Genomic DNA, 24,076 nt, shown 5'->3' on the forward strand with positions numbered 1-24,076 from the left:
TTAAAAACCAAACCAAAAAACTTCTGAATTTTTTCTTCTATAAATGCAATTTCAATAGGGCCATAGTCACAAGTGAAACATCCAGCAAAGTCTGTATTACATGATTGAAGCTCTCAATTTCAAAGGTTTTAGAATTTAAAATTGTTGGTGAGTTTCTTACATTAATTCAGGTAACTTAGAACATTCTTTTGTGTTATACAAAAGGCCTTTTGTTTATTTTCAGTACAGTTTTTGTTATAAAATAGTACAGACTAAAATCAATAGTGCTCAAGAAGTAGCTGCAGGAATTGTTTAATTAAATCATTTATTTATTCAGCACAGCTTTTGAGGGCACAAAATGCTGAGCTAGGCTCTGTGATTATACCAAGCTAATTATAACCACCTTGGATTTTATGCTATTTAGTAATTGGATATAGTTTGCTATAGATTACACCTTTCCCTAAAATCTTGTTTATATTTTCAATAACACAGTATTGAATGTAGTACTAAAGTACTCTTGGGTCATTTTGTTCATTAATCTAATAACCAATAAAATAATAGAAATTGGAGAGCACTGGAGATCTGAATGAAGTCTCCCTGGGTGTAGTTCTATTTACAAAAGTCTGAGCTTCACACTGAATTCTAAATTCTTGATTTCAAGCTAAAAGGAGACTGAGGGAAGAATAAGAAGATATACTAAGTGAGAAAAATTGATTCACAAGAAACATTGTATGACATGCGATAATAAAAATAAGAAAAAAATGAGACAGATTCATATATAGTAAGCAATGGGTTATTACAAAAATGACAGTTTTTAAAGAGACTAAAATGGGAAAATTTAAACTATTTACTCTCCTAAATATTATAAAGGTTTATAAGACTGTGGGATTTAGGTACAAAGGGTTTTCATCAATTGATATTTTTTATTATGCCCAATTATTGCCTGGTGAAAGGTTTTCAAATATGAAAACATTGCATCCAAAGTCATGTAAATAAAGTGCATTCCTCTTTGGTGCTATTTGCAATGTAGTATAAAAACAAAATCAATCCCACTCAAATTTGGTAAATTTGTTTGAAACAAAAACTCAATAAACATCCTCAGTTTAATATGTAATCACCAGAATATTCAAAGCTTTTCTCAGTCACAGTTAGCTCTTTTTTAAAGGCAGGACTAACTATAAGATCCTAAACCAAACACATAGTTTATATTTATTCAGTCAAAAAACTGGTCATCTTAATTAGACAGGAAGCTATTCAAAGGCAAGGATCTCTCTGTCCTTAGTAACTCTCTAAAAAAAGGCAGTATCATTTGTTCTTGAAGCTGTACACCTAATTCTTGGTCATCTCCACATGATTTTCTAAATGGGTAGGACTGATTTTTAATCCATTCTGAAATTCTTATAAAAAACAAACTCTTAGCATTTTGTAGGATTCTAAATCCATTTTTTATTTTATTTAAAAAATTTGAGAAACATTTATTCAGGAGGCATCATTTGTATTTTTCTTGATATTTAAAAGATTACTGATAGTGGTTCAGTATTCCTGTTTGGGTATTTTTAGTTCCTCCAGAAGATTTAAGTTTCTATGGAAACCTACTTGTTCCCTTAATCTCTTCACTTTCTCTTCAACTTTCTCCTGAACTTTCTGTTATGGACCAAATGTTTGTATTCTCCCCAGAATTCACATGTTGAAATCTTAACCCCCAGGGTAATGGTATTAGAAGGTTGGGCCTTTGGGAGGTGATCAGGTCTGAAGGTAAAGCCCTCATGAATGGGATTAGTGCTTTTATAAAAAGGGACTCCCTCTCTCTTTCCACCATGTGAGGATGCAACAGAACTGTTTCTGTCTTCAGTCAATTATGGTGGGTGCCATGGTGCCCCACCAAGAGCCCCCTTCAGGACTGAAAGACTTACTCCCCAACTTGTGAGATGCTGTTGGCTGACAATACTCCTCAGGGACTGCTCTCTGCTGAAGAGCCTCTGCTCCCATGGCCCCAGCTCCCCTGAGCCAATGCCAGGTCGATGAGAGGATATAAAGCCCAGCTTCCTGGCCCCAGCTGACAATGTGGCAGGCTGACCCAGCTTTCAAGCTTCCTGTGGAGTCAGCTTATGCCTTTATTGACATGGAATCCTAACCCAAATTTTCCCTCTGCTCAATCCTGTTTACTTCTGTTTTCCGACAGATGCTGCCCTCAGGATGACTGCTAATAACACACTTCCATCTCAGAGACTGCTTTCCCGGGAATCCAACCTACAAAAGTGATCTTTCTGAAGTAGAATACATCTCTTTCTTGAAATGTTCTTAACATAGCTTTTAAGTGCCTTTGCTGTTAACATTTACATTTTTGCAAGCCATACTTAAGTGAAACAAGAAAATTCAGGATTTGTAATTTTTCCCTAATGAATTGAATAGTTAGAAGTCATTATTGACTATTTACTTAATGTCTCATACAGATATTTAGAAACATAATCTCAAACTCATTTCTTTTTTCAAACTAGATACTAAAAGGAGGAAGACAATAGGCAAAGACAGACATAGAAAGAGGACCAGTGCTATATTATGAACACCAGCCTCAATCCCTGTGGGCACTTCAGGATAGGACACATTGAATGCTTCAGATAGGAAGTCCTTGGGACAGAAAGAACTTCTTAAACTATTCTAGAACATAGAAAAATATGGAAACAAATCCTTTACTTAGAGTATATCGTAGAAAAATATATTTTCCAAGAAAATCTAAATAAAATACTATTAAACTGACTCTAGTGCACTGAAAGAAAAATATACCAAGTCCTAATAAGACTTCTCCCAAGGACACAAAAGATGCTTCAACATTAAGAATCTATCAACATAATTTACTAGATTAATATGTTAAAGGTGGATGATGTCAATAGTAGCTGAAAGGCATTTACAGAAATTCAGCATTCCTAGTAATTTTAAGGATAGAAAATAACTACTTAAATATGATAAAGATGACCAAAAAACTAATAGTGCAAACCATAATAATAACTAACACACTAAAAGCTTTTAAATTAAAATCAAGAATAAGGCAGGGACACCTTACATAAGCATTATTTTAACAATGATTTTTATTAACATAAAAAAATTTTAATCATCCATGTAAAAACTGGGAAAAAACAGACCAAACTATCTTTAATTGCCAATGGTAGCCTTCTATTTGTAGAGCATGCGACTACTACAATCAAGAACTTGGTTAATATTCAGTTATAAATAGAAACTGAAAAATATCACATTTACAATTGTGACAAAGATTATGAAATAACTTGAAAATAAATTTAACAAGAATTGTCAGATCTATACAAAGAAAACTATAAAACTTATTGAAATAAATGAATTGTGCCTTCCAAGTAAAAGTTATTTCTAAATTAAGAAAATTTAGTATCATCGTAATATGATTTCTTACCAAATTAACACACATATTTAATACAATTTGAATCAACATTGAAAATTTTGGGAAAATATTAAGTAATTTTAAAGTTCATATTAAAAAATAAATGCTTGAAAATAAGCAAAACTATGCAAGTTAAAAAACATGATTCTGTATTTGTCTTACATGCTATTGAAATGTACAAGTCAAATCAGTAAACATACTGATTTTTATTATTATTTTTATTGATGCAGGGATGGGCAAACCAATGTAAGATATAAGAAAGACCAGAAATCAATATGACTAGTTGAGACTTTAATGAATTACAAAATTGTATTTTGTTTCAATGGAAATGTTGAAAATATTGGTGCTAGAATAATTCATCATCCTTAAGGTAGAAAATAAATCTGGTTGAAAATTAATTTCATATTTTATACAAAAGGATACACCTAGAGATTATAAATACAAAAACCTAAATAATAAATACATGTATCTTCTAATAGAATATTTTATAACCTTACAGTTAGGAGAAACTCCAGAAGTCATAAAGAAAACATAGATATTTTTGACTGAAAGAAAATTAAGACTTTGTGGTTTTTAAAATGTATTTAATGACAGACTGGAGTAAGTGCTCACAAGACACATGAAAGAGGAAGGCTCCAGGAGTCTAACTTATGAAGAGCATATGCAAATTTATCAGAAAATTAATCCCAATAGAAAAATAAGCCAGGGAAAAAAACAGGTAATTTAAGAAAGAAGTCCAAAAGGTCAGCAGAAATGAGAAAATATGCACAATCTCTCGAGTGGTCAGGGAACTGGAAACCAAAGCAACAATGTGCCGACATTCCCATGTGTTGGGGTGGCCCAATTTAAAAGAGTGACGCCATGCTGCTGTGAAGCTGCAGGGAAGCAGTCATCCTCACTCACGCCTGCCTGGCAGGTAAATTGCTCTAGTCATTTGGAAAAGCAATATGGCACTATCTGTGAAAATTATAAAGGTGCATGCGTGCATGCGCGCACGCACACACACATACACACACACACACACACACACACCCCTTTGATCCACCAGTCCCACTTTTGAAACAGTAGTCTTTGGAAATAGGGTGGGGTTTTTTTTGTTTTGTTTTTGTTTTTTTCCCAATGCCTCAATTCTTTGTCGTAGCAAGAACAATAAAACTAAATGTTCATTAGTTGGGGAATGATTGGGTTAATTATAGGGCACTGAAGTTATGGAATACTACGCAGCTTTAAAAAACAAGTTAGTGCTATGTCTATTGAATTGGACAAATCTATCTATTGTTTAGTAAGTAAAACAGGAATAGAGTAAAATATATCTCATTTCATAGCAAAAGAACAAGTGACAAGTATGTCTGTGTATACACACACAAATATTTAAAAAACACAAGTATATATATACACACATACACATACATACATATATTTGGAAGTATATGTGTGTGTATATGTATATGCGTATATATACTCATACAGAGAAAAATGTGGAGGGCAATTTCCATTCCCTAACCCAGATGCCCTGGTCTGTGTGTCAGCTCTGTGCACCCATTTCAGCTTTGGCATGGCGTGGTTTGCTGCTAAGATTTACCTATGACACTGAAAGGACTGCGTTGGGCACGGGGGCTATCTCATTCGTAAGAGAGCTGAAAATACTTGGGAATTATAACCACTACTCCACCACCCCAACCATGGGCTTTTGTACTGGGCTGAGTACAAAGCTCTAACCATTTGGAAAAGAAATATGGCAGGCAGGCTGCCTCCAGGCAAACTCCCAAGGCATAAATTACACCCCGGAGCTTTCTGACTAAGCAGATGGTGTTTGGAACTTCCCCTGAAGTTACACTCTTGCCTGGCTCTTTCCCTATTTCTATCCTATGTCCTCCATTTCCTTACTGGTTTCTCCTGGGGGCAAATCCTTCCTCTCGAACTGTTGTCTCAGGATTTGCTTCGGGGAGAATTCAACCCAGGACACTAGGCTAACCTCGGTTACTTCGGGGGATAAGGTGTGCATTATTATTTGTTCACTTTTGCATTGTTGCTGATTACAATAAATATATAATTTAAAAAACAGTAAATATTGAAAAAAATAGCTCTTAGTATCATTTACTTTGCATGCTTTGTTTGGGATAACTAACAGAGAATTTCTCAGTTGTACCTTCCTATTCAGCACAGAGGTAAATGCATATCACCTTATTTCTGAAGCAGCACTCAGTGTTACACTGCTGTAGTTTTGCTTATGATTTTATACCACAGTACATCTGAATAAAGCAAGACACTAGGACCTGGCTTCATTTGTTCCTGCTTTTAACCATACAGAAGAATTAGAATGAAGTTCCAAGGTTCACGTCAACTTCTCTCATCACTTTCAAGACAGCAATTCAAAAACACTTGTATTTTATTATCCAACCTGGTCTTCAACCTCCAAATCCACTTTTCCCCTACAAAATAGAAATATTTTCCCTTACAAAATAGAAATATTTTATAAGTGGGAATGCCTAGAGACAGTTTTGTTTTTAACTAAACGTAAAACTCTCATACATGTACATGTATTTCCAGTGGTTCTCCTCTGAAAGGAGTTCTAAGATACTCTTCCTTGCTAAAGAAAACTAGTCCTCTTGGCAGACAGCATCTAAGTTCAAGCTCTAGTCAAATATTTATGCTTAAAAAATGTAGTATTTTTGCTGTCTAGAAAAGGTAACCTCCTAAACTGTATTGAAGAAAATCTGATAAGAACATTTTATTTCTTGGAGTTTCCACTCTGTCTTATGTTGATACCTGAGCAATTCTTAATCTAAAATATGTAACCAGTGGGGCGGGCACAGAACAAGAGACATCGCTGATTTATTTTTTTAACTGTCCCTTGTAATGTATATTCTTAATTAATTATGTCCCATATCATCACATTATATTTTATACGTAGTAAAATTTTTTTAAAAAATACATACTCTGGATTATATTGCAGGAGAGGGAGTTCTCTTTTTGACTAAATATCTACATGGTATTTTCATCCAATTTCACAAAAATGTTCTTGTCCGGGAGAAAATATTTTATAACTAAAAAACCAAACAGATAAGATGTACATAGATAAAATGTCTCCAGGTGAGATGAAAACCATTATGTAGAGCAACTTGCTAGCACATTTGTAAACTATTTTGTGAATGAAGGAAAATGTCCTTTAAAACTTTTTGGATCCAAATACATGTATGGTACTTTATCACAACATACCGTATTGAAATCATAGGTGCTATTAATTTGGGCACAATTCCAATGAACATGATTCAGCAGAGCATAAAGTATTGAGGAAAGTGTAATAAATATAGATATTTGTAGATGGATTCAGTATTTACCAAAAAATTTCTCTTTGATTTGGTGTCTGTCTTAATTTTTTTTAACTGGGAAGTAATTTATATACAGTAAAATACACATAATCCTAAGTGTTCAGTTCAATGAGTTTTAGCAATAGCGTGTACTTGTATAACCAGCACACCAAAACAAGGTAGAGAACATTGCAACACCCCAGGAATTTAACTCATTCCATCTTTCAGTCAATTCCACCTGAACAGAGCCATCTGCTTTCTGACTTCCAACTCCATAGATTTTTTTCTTACATAATATATACTTGGAATCATCTGGTAAGTACTCTTTTGTGACTGCCTTTTTTGTTCAAAACAATGTTTTTGAAAATCATCCATACTGCTGTATCAGTAGTTCATTCTTTTTCATTGTTGAGTAGTGTTGTGTTATATGAATGTACCACAATTTGCTTATCCCATCTCCTTTCCATGAACATTTAGATTGTTATTGGCTTTTGTGAATTAAATTGCTGTCAACATTCATTCATGTACAAATTTTCATGTGGACACATATTCTTATTTCTCTTGGATAAGTATCTAGGAATAGAATTGTTGGGTCATGGGGTAGATGTGTATTTGAATTTTTAAGAGCTGCCAAATAATTCTCCAAATAAGTTGGATGATTTTACAATCCTATCAGCAATGCACAAAGAGTCTTAGTTGTTCCATATCCTTGTCAACTTTTGGTGCTGTCGATCTTTTTAATTTTAGTTCTTGTAAAGGATTGTTTTTTAGTAGATTTCATGGGGTTTTCTACTTTATAGTCATAAGGTCTCTAGTAAATATCCAGAAGAAGTGGTGAGCATGGGCATTTTTGTCTTTTTTCCAGTCTCAGGGAAAAGGTTTTAACATTTCACCAGCAAGTATGATGTTAGCTGTGTTTTTTTGATAGCTGCCTTTTATTAGATTTATCAGATTGGGGAAATGCCCTTCACTTCCAAGTTATCTGAGAGTTTTTATTATGAAGTAAGTGTTGAGATGGATGTTGGTTTTTTGTCCAAAGCACTTTTTGCATATACGATATGGAGCCACATTGCCATCTTCCCTTTAGCTGGAAGTGATGACGTAAATAGTGTTTTTAAAACAAAATTAAAAACAATCAATAATCTAGGAAAACATGTTCGCCACCTCTATGACCCCTGGTTAGCATTATTCAGATGTAAAGCACTCATACAACACTAAAAGGAAAATACTAGAATCTTAGTGTTCCATTGTTAAGTGGCAAAAGATATAAGCAATAATTCCTAAAAGACGAAATACAAATTGCTCAAAAGCATATGACAATTAATTCACCTAACTAGTAATCAAAGAAATGGAAATTAATGCCAGTTATTTCATTACTTATTAATGTCATTTGCATAATTAAAGAACAGTATCCAGTGTAGCTCGGGTAGAGTGTTATAGGAACTCTCATCTGGCAATGTAATCTACTTAGAAAAAAAATTTGCAAAGAAGGATCAGGAGCCTTAAGAATACGTATACCTTCTGTTTCACACATTTAAGACTTTTATAAGAAAATAATCAGAAAGATACTCAGTGATGTATGCATAAAATATTATTTTTTTAATATAGTTATATAATTTAAATCTAAAAATATCCTAAATATTCAACATTACGGAAACTAATTTGGCAGGTCATATAATGCAGTATTATGCCACCATTAAGATTATACTTACAATAGTGTTTATACTATGAGGAAATGCCTGTAAATAAATAATGAATAATACAACATTTTAATTGGTGATGCAATCTCAACTATTTAAAACATTCTTTAAGTATTGGAAAATATATGCCAAATATTAACTGCACTTTCTTCTTGTTAATAGCATCATAGACAACATTTTTATTCTTTTAAAATATTTTTTGTGCTTTCCAAATTATCTTTTATAATCACAAAAAAATTGTGAGTATAATATACATATTTAAAAATCTGAATAATGAGAAAGGTCCAAATTTAAACTTTGCTGTCTTGATTTTGCTTTAGTAAAAATATTCAATACTGAGCTGGAAAGTTGAGAATAAAACAAGATGTAAGTAAAAAGCCTAAAATTCCACATGGGAAAATTTGAAGATAAAAACATTTAAAAGTTCAAGTCAAAATAAAAAAAAAAACAATTCATAGAACAAGAAAATTTTTTCAATAAACTTACTGAGAGCAGAAGAGAACTAAGTCTTAATAAACTCAGCAGGAGCCAGCTGTCTCAGAATGCTCAGAATACAGCTCAATTTGAGGCATTTTGATAAATATTAACTTTTTAGTCATTCTGCATTTTAAAATAGAATTTTTCAAGAAGAAAGAAGATATGCTAAATTTAAAACACTAAAGGAAGATTATTTTTATTGCTGTAATTAAACATAATCAAAAAGTTGAAAATTATGCACCTAGAAATTGAGTGCTGATTTAATACTTATGAAACAAAGCTCAGGCTGTGATTTATGAATTAAGTAATTTTCTCTGGTGATAATAGTTTCTAAAAAACTGGAGCAACGAGAAAATTCAAGTGTATGGAAAAAGAATGTTAAAGGGAAATACAGATAGAACTGATCAGTCCCCCCACCCCCACCCCCACCCCCCAGCAACACTGTGACTGACTCCACCCTCTCTGCTCGCGTCCCTCTGAGTCTTGAGTCAGCTGTTTGGTAGCAGATTTCCTTTCACCAGCTTCTAAGCATTTTGAGACTTGAGTTTTCCCTTAAAACGTGTATGTCATAAATACTGCCACTGTTTTTTCCAGTTCCCCATTCACTTTTAATTTACTTTTCAACGATGTAATACAATTCAATCTTGAGGAGTTTTGAAAACATGGTAGGATGGTACTTTCTGGCCTATTTGTAGCTGGTTGGAGTCACGCGACAAGTCCTGGCCAATCAGTTGTGAGAAGCAGAATAATCCTTACCCTTGCAACGTCCTCTCAAATTCTCTCAGTGCAAGCACAAAACCAGTGGTGGTTATTGCATCAGCCTGGGTCCTGGAGTACAGTCCTTGTGAAGCTGAGCCCCTGGCTAACCCACAAGGGACAGGCGTCATGATAAGAAATAAACTTTATTGTTTAAAGCTACCGCAAAGCAGATGTTATCTGTTACCACAGCATAACCCAGCCTATCTTAATTGATAATAACCAAAATATTAAACAGCAGAGAATTAGTTAAATGATTAGTGATATAACATACCTTAGAACCCTGAGTAGTCACTAAGAATTTTAATGTCAGACTACATTTTGAAGAGACGGATACAATATATTCTGGGGAAAAAAATGGTCTTATTTAAAAATATTTAATGCAAATTTACATGCATGTATTTGCATAGACAAGGATTAGAATATTTTATACTAAAAATAAAATACAGCAAAATATTATGTCTTAAAATATTAGCTAGAATAACAAGGTAGTGTTTCCATAGGTGATATTTTTCTTTTTGTTTATTTCTATATTGTTTTAGACAATAAAAATAAAACACTAATGAAATAGTAGAAGCTTTTAATGAGAGAAAAGAAAAATGTTGGCAGTGTGGCAAATACTTTCTATGTAACTATATTAAAATCCTAATTTCCCTGGCCTCAGTATCCAAATCAAACTGTGTAATAAATATACTTGCTAAAAATTGGAAGACACTTAACTCTAGGGTAAAATGGCTGTTCCACTGACTGTTAGAAACATTTTAGCCTGAAATATCTTGTCTTTAGTTGAAAGACAAGGGTTTCAATTATAGAGGAAAATTCTAAAAATGTGACTCCTTCCTGTGGTGACAATAAGACTTGACAAGCAGTATTTGCCCTGTGGCATCTTCTGGTCTTATTTTCCTCTTTAGAAATGGCTCAAAAGAGCTCTTTTAGGGAACCCCTACGGCAGATATCTGACCTCCTGTGTTTGCTCTGACTCTCCATTATAATAAAAGCTTCTGGGAATTGTCAAAAGAAGATTGCTTCAGGGTGTGCATGTTGGTCACATTTTAAGGCAACTTTCATTAAGTAATGTTTGGACTCTTCTAGCAACACTGGGAGAGATTAGCCTAACTTCCTGTGTTATTCTAATGCTAAAACTCTCTGAAGCCTGTCTCATGCCTCAGTAAACTGGGCACAAGTGTCTCAGTGGGAAGACTGCCAAGGCTGGACTTTTGGACGTTTCCTCGGGACAGGCCTAACAGCAGGATTTTAATGAAGTTTAATGTAAATTTTTAATCTGTTAAGGGCATCTGTGAAGGAGAACCACTGAAATGCTTTCCTTTAACAGTATTTTTTAAAAATTGGTATAATGATGCCAATGCACTTTCTCTTCCTTTGCAAATGTTCAAAGCCTTTCCAACAGAGCCAAAAAAGCAAAATCCAAAAACTCTTTATAGGTACATCAACTCCCAACTCTCAAAAGGTTAATTAATGTAGTACTCTGTCTGTAAACATATAGACAGAACCTCCATTTCTCTGACTAAGTAAATGAGAGTTCTAGGGCTGAACACAGCATTCACAACGTTTGTTGAGGGGGAGGGGGCCCCACCCAGTTGACAGAGTTGTTTTGCTGTTAGTGTAATAATTCAGGCTTTGAGAAATACTCAGATTGTCATGCTGTAGCCATGGAGTCAGACAATACTGTGTTATCTCATACATGTTTGGTAGACCTGAAAACACCTTAGTTATGGGAAAGGAAAATCAAAATATAGTCAGTATTGCTAAAAGAGTGCTCTAAAACGGAGCTGGGAGGTCACTAAAGAAGTGTGACTTATGCACCTCTTGGCCTGGATAGAATATGACTTTCTGACCACTTATTGTCCTAAGGAAGTCTTCCAGGGTATCTGCCAGAAGCTCAAGATACTTATTGGACCCCTACCTAAAATAACTCATGATTCCTTAAGGAAGATACTTCCTGACTAGAGTCAGAATCAATCACCAGTTCTCGCCTGGCAACTTTTAACAAACTTGTGGGCTTTTTGTTTTTATAAGCCCCTGACTTTTCTCTTCTTCAGAACACCTTCAGTTTCATCCACATCTGTATCTCCCAAATTGGAATTCTTGAGACCCCAAATAAACTCTTTTCTTATTTGCAACCTCCTGTATTGTTTTTTGGTCAACAGGTGCTGTTCCCATGGTGTCTGGTGGTTAAAAAGGACCCTGCTTCCCTAATTCTGACCTTTCACTAAAGCCTCACCGAAAGTCACTGCCTTATCTCAGATGTGCGGTTAGAAACAAAGAAAGGTTTGGCCTACACATGGTGTGGGGGTGAGGGGTGGGAGGGAGTGAAGCAGAATGGTGCAGAGTGATGTCTGCTTTCCTGTCACTGCCTAAGGCCAGCTGTGTCCAGCAGAGCAGTGACACACCAGGACCATCAATTGTGAAGTGCCAATAAAGTGATGACAAGAATTAGGTGGGAATGGAAAAGAAAGCAAAAACAAGAATGGCAGTATAGGATTTAGACTCTACATCATTGGTACCTAATAAAAATGGAGAAGTCAAATCTGATTCTTCTGTGTTGTATGTTTGTTTTTACTATAGGTTGATTAAGACAAAACTATAAACTGAAATAATAAGACTAGAAGTTTTAACTTGAGGGGAAAATTAATTCACTATGAGAAAGTTGAATTTCAAGTCCCTTCAAGGACTTCCAGGCTGTGAGTGGAAAGAGGTAGCTTCCATTCCGGAGTGTTACAGAGGCGACAATTAATTGCATGTGAGGAGCCCTTGGAGGAAGACGTTAAAGGTGACCTAAAGATTTGGGTCATGCGGGTGGTACTATGGACAGCAATAACATAATGATAATTAGAGAAGCTGTAAAGAAGAAATTATTGAAGATAAAAGAAAGAACAACTAATTGATGAAGTAAAATTCTAAAGGAGGACAGAGGGAGAGATCAAGTGTAAAGGGGGACGGTGGGGACATAAGTATTGGAAAGGAAGCTGGATTTCAAGAATTTTTTATGCCAGGATATTTTTCTCATCTTTGTGTGTGTGTGTGTGTAAGAATGTAAAAATGTAAGGCTCCTTTGCTCACCCAGTTGAGGAGATTAATGCATACTCAATACATATCAAATTGAGCAGGGGCCTTACATTCTGATGCCAGGAGCTAATGGCAGGCACAGAAGGGCAGTGGGTCTAGCCTTTGGTAGCCAAGAAAGAACAAAGAGAAAACTGAACACACCATCCAGAGGCAGAGCAGGAACAAGGAACAAAGGAAGTAGTCCACAGGACTCATCCAATTCAAAGGGCACAGGCGGAGGGCAAGAACTGGGTGTCTGAGTAAAGGTACATTGTAGGCTCAGAAGACAGAGTGAACATGTTCTGGAAAGGACATGGGGTACCAAGCCTGGAGCAAGACTCTGAGGAGTTTATAGGCAGAGTCCAGCCCCTCTGCCTGGCATGGACATTCATGCCCACGGTCAGCCAACACATACAACCGAAGTATTAAGGTTGACCCTTAAAGTTTGGAGACATGCAAATACATATCAAAAACCACTTGCTTTCAAGAGAGTGTCCAGTTGAATATGTGGTTGAATTTTCAAGGCAAGTCAGTGAGTTTATTTTTAGTTAAATGGAAAATGATAATTAGGATCCATTTATTTGCCGTTTTACTTAGTACAAGCATGCCTAGCAAATGCAGAGGAGGGTATAATTCCTTTGAAATTTATTTCCCAAGCCAAATGCTTACTTTTACAAGGCAGAACAATTCTGTGTCTCACTGAGCTAGAGGACCTCTCTTTGAATTCCCATCTACAAATTTGCTTGACCTGCTGAGGTTTGATTTTTATGGTTCTGATTAACAAATGGCAGAAGTCAAAAATGTCACTTATTTAGAAGTGTGAAACTGATTTAAGAGATGAAACCAGTGCTTATTCACTGCATATCCTAAAAAGTAATTGATCTTTTGGTGAAAGATTTGATGGACAAATTGCTTTCATTAATAAGACTGTCTTAGGAAGGCTGATTTAACATAAACAGGTCAAGCAGTTTCCAGCTTGATTTCTCTTCACGTAAGCCATTTCTGCAGAGTAAGGAACTCTGATAAATACTAAACTCTAACTTTTTATGTCCTTCTAAATTACCTTCCTATTTTGTCAATGTATATAAACTCTATTCTACATATTAATAATCAGTATATATGTTAAATTAAGCCCTTTGCCATATAATATTGCCACATGTACATATTTTATAAGTATCAGAATACTTGCCATTTTAAATGTATTTTTAGTGTGACAAAACTAAGGTTGTTGCTTTTTGGTTTTGTTTTGCTTTGTTTTTAGTTATTCCCTTAATGTTGGTCATCTGGGCTGTTGCCAGTTTTGCATCTTGGGAAATGTTACTTTCTAGACACCTGTCTTGGCTTGATCACTATCGCAGTCTGGGTGTGGGGAGCTTCAACGGCCCAGACAGGCGCAGGGAGCAGAGGGAAGCAGGGAAGCCTGCATTCTTGCTTCAGTGGCCTTGGAAGGCAGAGGAAGACGCAAAGACCTGTGTGAAGAAACAGAGGAAGGATGGAACCTAAAGGAAGGACCTGCTACAGGGAAGAGGCAAGGCTGGCAGCGGGCTGGGTGGTCCGGATGGAGCTGAGACCCGGTGCTGAGGCCCACATTGCCTGTGCTGCCTCCCAGGGCTGGATATGCTCCTCTACAGGGGACGGTCCTGCCTCTGGGCTCTAAGGAGAAACAGAATTAAGGGGTCATTACACAACTTAATAATGATGTCCTTGACAGCAGAGTGACAAAAATGCACAGGTCTTGCAAATGTAACCACTTAAAAATAATGGTTCTTTTTGAAAATACAGGGCACAATGTTAAATGTTTTCATATAGTCATTTCATTTATGAGTTCTTCACTAAAATAAGGACAATTTTAAGTTATGCAAACCAGATAGTAAAGTTCCATGGTCCAAGTTGGTAGTTTTCTGGAGATCTAAATGATTACAGAAATAGAGCTCAGAATAAATTTTGGATTTCCTTTCTATCGCTGTACCCAACTGCTCTCGCTGAGATTACCATGACTTTCATGTTGCTAATTTCATTGAAAATCTTTAGGACTAATCTCATTTCACCTTCCAGCAACACTTAATACTTCCTACCACTTACAACACTTCCTTAATGTTAATGGCTCACATTTAACAAGCATGATGCTAAGAAATTTACCTGCATTAACATCCCAGCCACATTATCCACTTCACTAAATGAGGAAGTGAATGCTCAGAAAGATTAAGATTGAGTAGCTTGATGAATGTCTCATAACCAGTGCAGCCCAAACCCTGTAGGTCTGATTCCAAAGCTAGTGCTCTTAACCAGGATGCCATCCTGCTGGCCACCTGCTGGTTTCTATATGTCCTTCTCTCCTCCTTTCCCTTCCTCCAGCACACCTGAAGTTGGCAGAACAGGAGAGCTGAGACTCAGCAGTAGTCCTTAGCCCTGACTGCACACTAGTGTCACCTGGGAAAATTTTTGAGAGAAGTCCTACTCCTGCCAGATTCCTTGCCTCTGCCCACCTCTTGAGAATCTGGCTCCTTCCCTGCCCATTTCAGCCTGTCGTGCTTGCTATGAAGCCCAGGCTTCATCTCCTCTTTGTATTCTATTCAATTTCAAAAAAAAAATGGATGGATTCCCTACCTTGAAACAGTCACTATATTAAGCATTATGCAGAATATAAAAATAGGAAGGACAGAGATTCTTTCTCCAGGAATCTACTAACAGGGGGAGCACAAGAGACACTAAAAGGCAAAAGATGCTACATATGGGATCTTGTGGAAGAGAAGTGTACTTAGTCAGAGGAGTAGTCAAAGAGTCGATGGATAGTGGTAAATCTGAGCTGGGCCTTAAAGATCTGACAGGTAAGGCAGGGCATAGCTGGGCTGTAAACAGCAGGACCAAAATCAGCATGAGGAGTACCAAGACTTTCTCCAGGCTCACCTTTGTTGCTTGTTAAAAAGGCAGATTCCCACGCCTACTCAACTGAGAAAAAGGGTGGCAGGGGCAGGAGGAATCTGCCATTTTAACAGGCTTTCCAGGGGATGTCATGCCGTTGATTTACAGACAGGCATTTGGAAAGATCAGAGTACATTCAGTTTGTAGCCTTGGGTTTCTGTCACAAGGCTATGGGACATGAGGCAGGGAAAGAGACATTTTTAGATGCTACTGTGGAAAGCAAATGACAATCCAAGCAGTTAGTTCCTAGTTCCTGGGGCAACAGGGAGCCATTACAGTTTTTTGAGCAAGGAAATGACATCACCAGAACCGTGATTTAGGAAGATGAAATCTTAGGGCTTGGTTCCTAAACTTTGGTATCTATCAGAATCTAAATCGAGCTTTTAAAATACAGGGTCCTGAGGCTTCCATTTGAAATCTGGCATCAGTTGATCAAGGTGGATCCCAAGGCCTCCGCATTTTTAAGTTCCACGGGAGATCGGGTGCAGACTGCAAGTCCACGGGCACTTTGCTAAAGGCAGAGACGTTTTCACGGGGGTTGACCTCAGAATTCTGTCAGATGTTGCCTGCCATCTTGTGGTTTCTGTTTCTCAGAATGAGACAGAAATGATCTTCAAGCTTCAACCCTGTAGGAGTCTTACAGGGTCCTCTCTCCTCTGGAAGAGCTAACTAAACTTCTTGGGGTTTGGAAAATAAGCTGAGAAACTAGGCTGCTGATATAGCTGAACCCCTTTAAAACCATTTCCTGCAGCGTGTGTTTCGTGTGCATCGGTTAACCTCATCCAAAAAGGTTTTGAATCAAGCAAAATAGGCATCCAAGCACGACTGAAATGTTAGAGGCCACATTAATCATAATGCTCCTTGTAGAAATGGAGACAAACAGAAAAAAGAAAGTTGCTTAATGTCAAGTGGTCATCAGAGATAATTATGACTAAAACTATATAACCCACTGCCCTGGAGTATTTGTTCAGTGTTCTACTCACATTCACAAATGGCTATTTCAAACTTTCTAGCACATCTGCCAAGTAGTATTTATGTAAAAATATAACTTAGACATGAGTCCCTTTAAGAAATAGATGTGCACAATATCATTTTATATCATGTTATGTTTAAATTATGGCAGCAAGTTTCTCAGACCTAGTTGTTTAATAGAAATGCTATTATCTGGTAACTTATGGTTATGGGTGGGTGGGGAGGGAGTGGGAAGGGATAAACTGGGAGCTCGGGATTTGCAGATACTAACTACTAGGTATAAAATAGATAAACAACAAGGTCCTACTGTATAGCACAGGGAACTCTATTCAATACCTTGTTATAATCTATAATGAAAAAAGAATATGAAAAGGAATATATATGTATAAATGAATCACAATGCTATACACCAGAAATTAACACAATATTGTAAGTTGACTATACTTCAGTTTAAATAAATAAATAAATAAAGCAAAAAAGGCCCTTATCTGGGAAACAATGGACATTCTTTACTTACATGTAGTATTTTATATAATTTTACATGTCTACAAACCTGGAGGTAAGAACCATTAACCAATTTACTCTCTCTCTATCTCTTTTTTTTTTCCAGATGTGAAAACTGAAGCTCTGCTAGGTACATCGTGGAGACAGGCCTTGAACCCATGTTTGTTTGATCTTGGTTAGAATCCTAGTTTGACATCAACTAATTGTAGACGATTTTTTAAGGCATTTCTCTCAACCTTAATTTTCTTAAAACGGAGTTAAATTTATTATTTAAAATCCCCGTGCAGTACTAAGATTCTACAACTTTGACTTTCACTATTTGTCTACTTTATAAAACTATAAATGTAACTAAAATCAAGTTATTTAGATGCTCCTGATTCCTAAGCTGCATGTACCTCCAGGTACATAACTGTTGCTGTTTTTCATATATTTCACCAGAACCATTTCAGGTAAAATTTAGATATAACTAGATATAACTTCTAGTTTAGCTATAACTTCTTAATTTTTTAATTATATTTTTATAATTTTAATTTTCCTGTCTTGCTTTTTTCATTCACCCCTACACCTTAGAGAGTTTTCTACAGCTGTACACATAGCACCTCTTTGTTGTTATTCACCATCTGCATCATATCCCTTCTGAATCAGTGTCCTACTAACCTATTGGTCATAACCAGTATCTTTCTTACAAGGACTAGTCTTGGATATCATTTCACACATGTGAAAATATTTATGATGCCAAGTTTTGCTAGTTGAGAGCAGTGTTTCCTTTTGTTTAAGACACTTTTGGTGTCTCTCAGGAATGTTGTTAAATTTTACTCACGTAAGAATTGCATATTTCTTCTGAAGTTTAGTCTTGGGACTGTATTTTTTTTACTGGATTATAAATTAATTTTCCCATTATATTTTTCAAATTAGTTTTGTTTAGAATATGAAAACTATTAATTTTGTGCATGTTATTTTATGCCACGTGATCTCCCTGAATTTTCATATTATTTGCAGGAGTTTTCATAGATGATTTGCTTGGGTATTTTAGATAAGAGAATAAATATCATCTTCATGTGATAAAGTAATTTTTACCCTTTCTTTTTAATTTTTATACATTTAATTTCTCTGTGTGATTGCATTGGTTAATACTATCAATAGAAGGCTAAATGATAGTCATAAAAGTAGGCAGACTTATTTTGTTTCTGACTGGAATGGGTCTTATATTTCAAATTAAGCTTGACAACCTGGGGAATTAGATAAATATATTTTTAAGTGGAGAAAAATGTCCATCTATTTTTAATTTGAGTATCCCTGTCAAGAATTTACAAAGCTTGTCAAGTAACATTTCAGATCTAATGAAATCATCATAGGGTTTTTTTAGATACATTAATATAGTGAATTTATATTAATAGACCTACTGATGTTGAACAATCCCTACCTTACTATAAAATAAATCCAAAATGTACATTCTTTTAACATCCTACTAGATGTTTGCTAGTATTTTATTTGGAACTTTTATACTGATAAACTTTTCAGGTTTTAAACGAATATTTTAGTCACATTATTAAAAGCATTTGCAATTTTTCTTTTTAAATGTATGTTTAGGAAAATCTAAAAACAGTGCAAATATCATTTCTCTATATATTTATTAGAATTCTTTTGTAAAATTATTTAGGCTAGTTTTTTTTTCTGGCAACAGTTATTCCACCAGTTATTTGTTTGTTTGTTTTTGAGTGTTGCATGGTTTCCTAAAGAGAAACTGTATGTATTCTCAATTTTCTGAGTTTAGAATACAGTATTTGTAAATCAGGCATGACATATTAAATATGTTATTGAACCTTTTATGCTTATTATTTTTCCACTTGATTTATCAAGAACCAAAAGAAATAAATTAAAGTTTGCTACAATTAGTTTGTTCCTAAAAATTCTTCTTTATATCTCTTAATATTTTTATTTATGACTCTTGCTGCTATGTTATTCAAAAGTATTAGTTCTTCATTTTGAACTGGAGTGGTAATAATCATTGTGTCCTTTTATGTGTGAAATTTAATGCTTTTTGTGTGTAATTTAATATTTTCTGCTATTGGTGTTCTTTAACAGTCTTTTTTTTAATTCACTATTCTTCTGAATCTCTATCTTATGTATGCCTCTTAATAAAACAGCATACAGTTGGCAGGGGAGGGTACAGCTCAGTGACAGAGTGCATGCCTAGCATGCTTGAGGTCACGTGTTCAAGCCCCAGTACCTCCGTTAGATTTTTAAAAATAATAATAACAATAAAGTAAATCTAATTACCTTCCCCAAACAAAACAAACCAAAACAAAAAAACAGCATAGAGCTGAACTTACTTTTTGATACAATCTTCAAATCTTTTTTAAAATAGGTGATTGTTTCAGTAACGGTTTGAGCAGGAAAAAAAATTCTAGACATTTCAATTAGAGAGAGAGTCAAAGTAGTAGAGGTTTAGACAACCACTGGAAACACTGGAAAATAAAATTTCAATAGGCTGCTTTAAGGAAATCTGGACTGTGCATGTATGACATGGAAGCCCCAATCAGTGATTCCAAATACCTGTAGCACCAAAGTGGATAATTCTCAGGAGAAATCCCAAAGAGAAATCACAACCAATTTTCTGAGTTACCTACATAGAGAAGGCATAATTTCAGCTGACTTCTCATTGCAGATGTTTCTCAGGAAAACCCAGAAAGTACCCTGGTCATCTCATTTGTCTCCCCAAAGCTGCTGCATATGTCTTTCTAGGACCTCTAGTAAGGTTCAGTCAACATGATATCTTCAAGGCATCGGGCCAGCCAGCTGTTCTGAGATATAGCAAGGTGAGCAAAAAAAAAAAAAAGAAAAAAGAAAAAAGAAAATATGTTCCATTGTCTTCCAGCTCCCTTCATTTCCATCAAGAAATCTGCTGTCATATCCTTTGCTGGTTATTTTAGTTTTAACTTTGGGTTCCCTTTTAAGTTTTTTTCTTAATCTTCAGTGTGTTACAGCTATTAATGTAATGTTTCTTGGCATTTTTTTTTTTTTTTGGTTCATCCTTCTGAGGATACATTGGAGTTTCTGAACCACAGTGATGCTCTGAACATTTGACTTGGAATAGCTAAATCTTTCCTATTTCTTCTGTGTTCACCATTTCAAGTTCTAGACTCAGCTCATTATTTTTTCAGTGAGGGAGGAAATCTTCAGAAATTTATTTTTATTTTCTGAGAATCCAAAATGCAATTAAAAGTTTATTATATCCAGTTTCTGGTTACATTTTAGTGGGAGAAGCCTTTAAAGTGTTCCCTTTTCAAGCTATTCAGCCTAGATATCTACCATAAATTCCATGTCTGAAATAACTATATTTGTTAAAATAATGGGATGGTGTGAAATAATTTTTAAAAAGGATCAAATCACTTGGTATTTTAAAATCAGAAACTCTCTAACTACATTTTTTTAAAAAATTAGAGTTTATAGATATTAAAAGTGTTTTCTTCCTTTAATCACTATCCTGGAATCTCATTCTGAGCCTTTTTACTCTGCTCCTTAATGCTGGAAACATTCTGAAGGATTTACTTTTGTTTAATATTTATATATTCTAGATTTTATACTCTTTTCTGAAGGCAATGTGTATATTCATAGTGAATTATTCAGCATCAATCATAGGTAACCTTGATGCTGCTTTTCTTAATCTTTTGGACTGAGAAATAATGTTCCTATAGGTATGCAATGAAACATGGTTTTAAGAGTCTTTTTAAAAAGTGTATTAATAGCTTTTGAAAATCTAAGTGAAATGATTTGTTTCCTATCATTAACATTAACATAATGAAATCTTTATTTCTGGAATGGTCAATATCCACAGTGATACAAGTTTTAGAAAAGACTCACTGTTCAATTCTCTTTGTCAGCTTTCTCAGGCATTATCAAAAAGACAGTGTATTGTGATCTTCTTTTTGAGAGTAATACACTAATCTCTCCTGTTTCTGAACAAGTAGGGAGGCTCATCTGTTGTAAAATCAACCATGTATTACTAATAAATGATGCAATCTGGAGTTCCTACCACTCATTCTATTTCAGGTGCTAGATGTTTCATGTGTCACCTTTACTTACGCATCATCTTTCTGGAGAAAGTAGATGCAGATATTATTAATTCCCACTTTCCACATGGCAAACATGAAGCACAGAGTGATCAATTGTCTTATGCAAGGAAATTAGTTGTGGAGCCAGAGTAAAAATCTAAGACTCTTTTTACCCAAGGGTTTGTTTTCTAGAGTCACTGAAAACAAAACCTGAGAAGTCAAAGTAGTTTAAAGGCTGTGTTCTATTTCCTGCCTCCAAAAAATTAAGGATCCATATCACAATCCATTTTTTATAAACTCATTGTCATAATTTCAGTCTGCAATTTTCCTAGACCTTTTAAGGAGATTTTTGTCAGTTTCATACCAAGGGTATAGACCAGTGAAAATAAAAATATACTCAATTTATTCTTTATGACCAGGACGTAGAAATGGCTGCAGACACATACAGGGACCCACCATTCCACCAAGTCCCGTTTGTGTACTTTCACTCTTGTCTCCATTCTCCACTGGACCAGGCTCTGCTTCCACTTGGGCTTCATATTGGTGCCACACTGGACTGCTTCCCTTCAGCTGCCCCTTTGGCCCTGCCTCTGCCCCACCTCTCCGCCTGTAGACCACAGTTTCACTGCGGTCCACACTCTGCCCACACATCTCCATTCCTTCTCTGCCTCAGATTCTACTCCAAGGGTTTTAACTGCATCTTGCTATGTGGTACACATTATTATTATTGTTGTTGTTGTTGTTGCTGCTGCTGCTGTTGTTGTTGTTATTTTCATTATACAGATAAAGTAACTGAAGCTTAAGGAGATGGTTACTTGGCCAAAGCCACTTAGCTTGTAAATAACAGAGCCAGAATTTGAACCAGATTTGTTTGATTTCAACAGCTCATTTCTTAACCTCAGGCAACACACATAAATGTTGAGGATCCTCATCTAACCTCAGTGCATGACATTAGAACAATATTCTGAGAAGCATCATCAAACTTTTCCCCGTGGTGCTTCCCTGCCCAGCTCCTCTTGTCCTGAGGCAAAACTGGCTTTCCTCTGAGTCTGTTGAACTATTACTTCTAGGCCGTCTTCCCTTAGAGTTCCAGTGTTTTCTCTTCCCAAGGATAGTTTGACTCTGGTGAACACACATGTGTGTGGGGTGCAGTTGTATGTGAACCTCCCTGACTGTTGTTTTGCCTGTTCTCTATAGGATGAAACTAGGCCAGGTCAATTCCATAAGCATTTCTCTGAAAGAGAAAGTCTTTGCAGAAGGTGCATCCACAAAAGGCACTTAAATGACTCTATCTGGACAACATGGGGAATATAGCCAATATTTCATAACAACTATAAATTGAGTATAATCTTTAAAATTGTGAATCACTGTATTGTACACTTGTAACATATATTGTACATCAACTATGCTTCATAAAAAAATAAGAGAAAAAAAATTTTAAAAGACTGTATCTGGGACTTCCAAGTACTTGGTAAATAAAACACCAGAAGTGCCCCTGGCTTTTATATAATGTTACTCATTGACTGGAAGCTTCTTTAGGCAGAATCCAAGTCTAATGATTGAATGTTCTCCATGTATTTTGTGCACCATAAAATGCCTTTCTCTGCCAAGTGCATGCAGTGTAGATGTTTCATCCGTTTGTTTACTGTTCCCACTTTGACCTTTAACCCCCATTAGGTACCTGTTTCTTCTCCATTCCAGGCAGTTTATGGGGTAGCAAATTTAGGGTCCAGGGATGGGATTTGTCCAAGAAATCTATATATTCTATTTGTTTTTTTTCTTTAATAAATGGTCAATAAAGACAATTAGGAGATTTCACATAAAAATTCAGATTTAAAACACTACTTACAATGTCAGGAGACTTGACAGCACTGGGCTGGAGTAAGAAAAAAATCATCCCTGAGGGAAGGCACAGGGTTCCTGTGTCCTTACCTTTCTTTATGAAATCCCAGTTGCTGAGGCCAAGAGGTAACACCTGCAGCTGCCCCACACAACTGTTTTTCTTATAACAGAGTTAAAAGGCAAGTAAAACAATTCATACCATGTTTTCTCTACCCAAAGTGGGAAAATAAAAGAATGTGTTTTGAGAAAAATTTATGTGACCATATTTTGTTGCTAAAGTGAAGACTATTCCTATGAGTTTTATATAAAGAATGTTTGTGATAGAATAAAAACCCTGAGATACTGTGAAAAATAATTTATGGCAAAAACTATAAAAATATATGGGAAAGATGCACGACTTAAACAATGAAAAAAGAGCGATACTTTACCTCTCAAAGTGATGTTGCTGTGAAATGCAACTATGATTTAAGAGAACTAGTTCGTTTTTCAATTCAAGACTGAAAAGGCTGGAAGGCTGGACTTTGTTAGCCTGCTTGGGGAATTTATTACTAATTACTTAATTTTTTACAATAATTATATCTGGTATATGAAAGCATGCTTTTAGGAGATACAGTTTGTGATACGAAGTTGTAGAGCATACAGCCTCTGACCTCAAGGAACTATTCAAATGTCATCATTCATTATTTCAATATTTATTGAGTTCCTTTGAAGGTCAAGCACTTTGCTGGATTGGTGATGCCAAGATGAATAATAGTCTCATCCTATAAGAAGCTTATAGTCAGATTGGAGAGGCACATAACTAAGCAAGCAGAGTGACTGGCGGGGTGAGAAGGCGGGCACAGTGTACAGTGCGAACTTAATGTGGCAGACAGTGAGGATGAGGGGCATGAGGAAGGGAGTGAGAAACAGAGCCAGGTAATCTGCTGATGGTTCTCCATGGAGTCTCATGTGTCTCTTGCAAGTAGAGGCACTAAGTATCTTTTACTCTAAACTATCATTTCAAGGATGTCTGTATAGTAAATAGTCTTGGAAGACAGAGATATCTCCCTCCAGAGCAAAGGACAGGCATACTTACAGCCTTGT

At 35.6% G+C, this 24,076-nt stretch overlaps 1 long non-coding RNA gene across 1 annotated transcript in view; it reads left to right on the forward strand.

Annotated features, from left to right (window-relative positions):
- LOC135321575 (uncharacterized) overlaps positions 1-2,289 on the forward strand; it is a 47,784-nt gene extending 45,495 nt beyond the window's left edge. Inside the window, exon 4 of the long non-coding RNA XR_010381440.1 lies at positions 2,162-2,289. This is a non-coding gene — a long non-coding RNA (uncharacterized LOC135321575). The remainder of the gene's footprint in view (positions 1-2,161) is intronic.
- Positions 2,290-24,076: the final 21,787 nt, after the last annotated feature.

The sequence above is a fragment of the Camelus dromedarius genome, chromosome 6 (assembly GCF_036321535.1).
Source record: "Camelus dromedarius isolate mCamDro1 chromosome 6, mCamDro1.pat, whole genome shotgun sequence".
Classification (NCBI taxonomy): domain Eukaryota; kingdom Metazoa; phylum Chordata; class Mammalia; order Artiodactyla; family Camelidae; genus Camelus; species Camelus dromedarius.